The sequence below is a fragment of the Humulus lupulus genome, chromosome 5, assembly GCF_963169125.1.
Source record: "Humulus lupulus chromosome 5, drHumLupu1.1, whole genome shotgun sequence".
Classification (NCBI taxonomy): domain Eukaryota; kingdom Viridiplantae; phylum Streptophyta; class Magnoliopsida; order Rosales; family Cannabaceae; genus Humulus; species Humulus lupulus.
In genome coordinates this window covers 17,581,726-17,587,885 of record NC_084797.1, presented here as the reverse complement: position 1 = coordinate 17,587,885, position 6,160 = coordinate 17,581,726, and positions in this window count along the sequence as shown.

The window sequence follows — 6,160 nt, the reverse complement described above, 5'->3', positions numbered from 1 at the left end:
GCAGCATATTCGGTGATCGCCAGGTATATGAACAAAGTTTCCCCATCTATAGGCTTTGAAAAGATGGGAGGCTGCGCCATGTGGGCTTTTAAGGCTTGGAAAGCCTGTTCGCAGTCTTCAATCCACTCGAACTTCTTGTTGCCCCTAAGTAGATTGAAGAAAGGGACGCACTTATCTGTCGACTTTGAAATGAATCTATTGAGCGCGGCAATTCTTCCAGTCAAACTTTGCACATCTTTGATCTTTACTGGCGATTTCACATCGATCAGGGCCTTGATCTTTTTGGGATTAGTCTCGATCCCTCTCGAATTAACGATGAACCCCAAGAATTTCCCTGATCCTACTCCGAAGGAACACTTGAGAGGATTTAGTTTCATTTTATATTTATTCAGAACATTAAAACACTCTTGCAAATCCTTCACATGTCCTTCTGCCTTTTTTGACTTTACCAGCATGTCATCAATGTACACTTCCATGTTTACGCCGATCAACTCCTTAAACATGTGGTTCACTAGTCGCTGGTAAGTCGCACCAGCGTTTTTCAAACCGAAGGGCATTACTTTGTAACATTATAGCCCTGTATCGGTCCGAAAGCTAGTGTGATCCTCGTTAGGGGGATGCATACTAATCTGATTGTATCTTGAGTATGCATCCATGAAAGAGAGGATCTCATGGCTTGCAGTTGCATCAACCAGCTGGTCGATCCTTGGGAGTAGGAAGCAGTCTTTAGGGCAGGCTTTATTAAGGTCTGTGAAATCCACACAGGTTCGTCATTTGCCATTCGGCTTGGGAACCAGTACTGGATTAGAGACCCACGATGGATAAAACGCCACCCTAATGAACCCATTCTCCTTTAATTTTTCAACTTCCTCTTTTAAGGCTTTTGATCTGTCTTTATCGAGCAGCCTTCTTTTCTGTTGCACGGGTGGAAAGCTTTTGTCGACGCTCAGGACATGGCTGATTACTGCAGGATCTATCCCATTCATGTCTTTATGTGACCAGGAGAAAACTTCTTGGTTCTTCCTCAAAAATTCCACCAGTGCGTGTTTGGTTGTTGCTTCTAAATTTTTGTCGACCTTTATAACTCTGGTCGGAAACTTTTCGTCGAGTTGGACCTCCTCAAGGTCCTCAAGAGGTCCTACATCATCTTCAAAATCCCCAAAGCGAGGATCTAAGTCTCTATCCTCAATTTGGGTAACACCCTATTTGGTGACTTCATCACCTGATTGGGCTTGTACATCAATAGCCATCTGCAACTTTTCTGGGGGAGCACTCCTCGACATACCCTTCTTGGCCTTAGTTATTGAGGCATTGTAGCACTCCCTTGCTTCCCTTTGATTTCCCAATACGCGTCCTACCCCTGCGTATGTTGGGAATTTTATGGCTAGGTGCCATATAGAGGTTACGGCCCAAAGGTCAACCAGTATGGGCCTTCCAATTACAGCATTGTAGGCTGAAGGACAATCAACTACTATGAAAGTAGTGAGTAATGTCCTGGTAGTGGACGTTGTACCTGCTGTTACTGGAAGCCTGATTGACCTTGTTGGAGCGAGTCCCTCACCAGAGAAACCATAAATTGTTTGGTTGTAGGGCTCCAAGTCCTTGATGGACAACTTCATTCGTTCCAGCGAAGATTTATACAGGATGTTAACTAAACTTCTTGTATCGACCAGCACTCTTTTCACCATCATGTTGGCCACCTGAACATCCATGACCAGCGGATCAGAATGTGGGAACGGACATGCTGGGGATCGCAATAAGAGAAAGTTATTTCTCCATCCTCTGTCCAAGCCTTCTTTGATGCCCGATCCTCCACAGTCATCATCTCGATGTCCTGGTCGTGGCGTAGGGTCCGAGTATATCGTTCCCTTGCCTTTCTGTTGTTTCCCGCAAGGTGCGGGCCTCTGCAGATGGTGAGCAAGGTGCCAGCCACGGGGTCAGGCTGTAAAGGTGGCGAGCATTGGAGTGCATGCGCCTGCTCATTGCCACCTGGAGCCTCTCGTTGGGAAGCTCCCAAGGCCCGCACGTATCTCCTCAAGTGTCCTTGTCTAATAAGGAACTCAGTTTCATCCTTCAGCTGGTTACACTCGTTCGTATCGTGTCCGTAGTCGTTGTGAAAATGACAGAACTTGGTGGTATCCCTTTTCGAAATATCCTTTCGAATGGCAGCGGGTCTTTTGTAAGGCACACTGGAACTTGTGGCCTGATACACCTTTGCTCGAGACTCGACAAGGGCAGTGTAGTTGGTGAACCGTGGCTCATAACGGTTGCCCTTAGCGCGCTTGTTCTCGGAAGTAGAGGGTTCGTTATGGGGCCTTTTCCCCCCATTCTTACCATTGCCATTCCCATTGCCTTTGCTGTTGCCGTTGCCGTTGGGCTTTGACCCATTAGTGGCTTTGGCAGGGTCTTCAGTCCCCTTATCTTTATTTGGGGTCTTTCCCTCGTTGGAAATCGCATCTTCGAGCTTGATGTATCGATCAGCTCAATCCAAAAATTCTTGGGTAGTTTTAACCCCATGCTTCATGAGGCTACTCCAAAGAGACGTATGGGGCCTAACTCCTGCTGTTAGGGCCATAATTTTGCCTTCGTCTCCCACTGGTTTGGCTTCAGCCGCAGCTCGCATGAAATGTTGGACGTAGTCTTTTAGTGGTTCTCTTTCTTGCTGGCGTATCTCGACCAGCTGGTTTACCTTAGTTGGGTGCACACGAACCGTATAGAATTGTCCGTAAAACTCCTTTACGAACATCTCCCAAGATAGAATACTCGTAGGAGGGAACTTAAAGAACCAATCTTGTGCAGCATCAGAAAGTGTTGCAGGAAAGATCTTGCACCGAGCGTCTTCGGGCACTTTCTGAATGTCCATTTGTATCTCAAATTTGTTGACATGAGATACTGGGTCACCATACCCGTCAAAGTTCGGAAGTGTGGGAATTTTAAACTTATTGGGAGTCTCTGCCATAGCAACCCTCTGGATGAAAGGAGTGTCCCTTCTCCTGTCGTACTTGATGTGAGACGTTCTTCCCCCGACCAGCTGTTGCACTGCTTGGTTTAGGGCATCTATCTGGGCCTGAACGGCTTTAGGAATTGTCGGGGCCTCTGGTGCTGGGGGAATGTACTCGTCATGTCATTCTTGGCGGTCGTTGACTACATCTCTTAAGTCGTCATCTCTCCGCCGTTTCTCCGTAGCTCTGAGCCGGCTAAAGACATTGTTTTGTCTGGGCTTCCCCCCAGCATTACGTCTCGCTTGTTGGTCTTCTCTAGGTGGTGGGCTTCTGCCTCCACCTCTCTCCTCATTTCTCCGACCGGCATTCCCTCTGCCTGAGTCGGCCTCATTGTAGCCATGGCCATCTCTGAACCTCGATTGGCTATGGTGGGACCGACTGTCTCCTCGGTTGCCTCCTCGAGCTGGAACTTTCTGAGCGTTAGGGAGAGGCATGCGCTGGTCAGTAGGTCCCCGTGCATTATCATGCCGTGGGGGGCCCCTAACCACAGAGCCTGTCTCCGAGTTCCTTCTGTTGCCAGAAGGACGCTGTCCCCTGCTCGGTGGGTGGGGCTCTTCACCCCCCTGGTGTCTAGGGCTACAGGGTTGCTGCCCAGCCCTATTCTGCCTTGGATGCTGGGGATTGCCTCGACAAGCCTGGGATGGAGGCTGCATCTCAGGGTCCCTAGGTGGGACATCATCCTGAGGCATTGGTGGCTACTCCAGCCTTTGAGGGCTCGTTGGCTGGATTGGAGGGCTAGGATTGGGACCCCTTTGAGGTGGCCCATTCGAGGGTTGATCAGGCTGCGAGACAGGTGCAACCTAATTCCTAGAGGGTGTCTTCGAGGGCTGTCGTGGCCTCCCTCTGACGACGGTCCATCTCCGCTTGTCTTTCACTCAGCTCTTGGCGCTGACGCTCTATTTCTTGTTGTTGTCGCGCCATGGTCTCCGCAACACTTTCTTGACTGGCCCTCAGATTGGCCAATTCATCTTGCAATACTCCCAAAGTATTTCTCAGTGTTTCGGAGTCCAGTTCCTCCTCATCAAACTCCAAGTGTGGCTCATCCTCAGTCATGTTCGGAGGAGGAGGTTGAGATGGTGCAGCGCCAGCCGCATGCCCAGTCTTCCTGGTTGTCTTTACCATTAGTACTTAAACTGCTTTGTCTCAAGCTCTCAATGAAAGCACCAGAAAGTTGACCCTCATTTTGGTCAACTGATACGGAGTCAAACGCTTAATGTGATAGAAGGTATTGAAGTTGATCTAATGGAAAGAACAGTAAACGACACAACAAATTATAGTGGTCCGGCCCCAAGAATTGGTAATGACCTGCGTCCACTTAAGTTATTATTGATATTGATTCTCAAATGAGTGATCAAAGAACTAGGGTTCTTCGAGTTTCACCAGCCTTAGAGGGATGAATAATACAATCAGAAGGTAATAGCTCTAATTCTCTTGTAAAGCATAAACTCAAATTAGCCAAAAGAAAAGATCCCCTTCCTTGAGCTATTTTTCTTTATTTATAGGCTCAAGAAAGATTACATAAATTTGTTACAGATATTCTTTCCTAATTAATCGGATACTCAGGAATTATGGGAGATAATCTCGGATATGATCATAATTGCACAATATCTTCTCAAAATATAGAGAGTATACGACCAAGCTGGTCGTATATAAAGTCCAAATGTTATGTCAGGGGAATCTCCCTGGTCAATAGTCGAACAAAACCTCTGTCAGGTGTCAGCCACGTGTTAAAAATGTCTGTCACGTCATCCACGCCTATTTTATGGATAACACCTAGAAAATAAAATTAGTTCATATTCATCATTAAGAAATCCATAAATAAGAAATTAACATAAAGTAAAGATAAAAATAAAAGAAAAGAACTCTATGTCGATCCAAGATCTTCTCCAAAGTGATCCTAATACACTTCTCCTAGTCTTGGTTTGCAAAAAGTCCCTATTTTCCTCTCCAAAATCGTGATTTAAACTTGATTAGCGTTTCTCCTAAACATGAAATGACCAAAACACCATTCATTAAAAATTTGTGTTTTTCACATTTCTGGACATATCCTACAGTCGCAAGATGGCATTCCTACGGTTGCAACGTTTGCTCTGAAATGCTCGTTTTTCCATCTTTACGTCTTTTTGTTGGGATTTCCACCAAGTTTCCATACCAAAACCCCCAACTCCTTCGACACCTAAAAACACACTGAAACAAGCGTAAAATAAAACAAAACAAACCTAAACACTTAAAACTCTACCTAAAAACACACGAATAAACGAGTTTAAAACCCGTTTATCAACAACCTGATACATACTACCCCAAACTTGATCAAGAGACCAAAACTTGCTGAATTAAAAAAAAAACTCGATGGATCGGAGCCTCGACCTGACGGGGCGGCCCCTAATCCAGATATAAGCAGGGCAAAAATGGGGCGAGTCGAGATCCGACCCGACTCGCTAGCAATTGAAGCGGGTTGGATCACAACCCGACCCGGTTGTTTTTTTTTTTTTTTTTGTAATAAAGAATTTTTAAAAAAAACTAATTACTACCATTATTTAGGGTAATCCACGATCCAAATATATACATAAATAAAATAAATTATATTTAAGAGAGAGCGAGAGGAGAAAATTGATGTTTTGCTTTGAAGTATATTAAATTTTATTTTATTTTAGTATGCAAGACCATTTATAACAAATTTTAGGTAGCTCATTTATGTCTAGAATGACAGATTTTTTTGCTATTTATTTTATATTGTAACATTTTAAAAAAAATTGTCTTTATTTTATTAAAGAAAAAGAAAAAAAAAACCTTACTGAGTCGGGTCTGATCCGCTCCATCACATCTGGGGTGGGTCTGACCCGACCCGCATCAAAAGCCTTAACGGGGCGAATCGGGTCGAGGTAGAAGCTTAGCAGGTCGGGTGGATCTTTAGCGGGGCGGAGCCGACCCGCCCCATTTACATCCCTAATAAAATACCTGAAACCAAAAACAGAAGCACACACTGTGCGAAAACATAGCAAAACTAGACAAGTAGAACATAGTATATTTTCCATTTCTTTGACCTCATCTCATTGACCTCATCTCATCACATAATTAAAATAGTATTACTTGAATAAATATATTCTTTATAGTTGAAAAATCAAGAGGGAAACACAATGATAGCATTTAATGCAAAC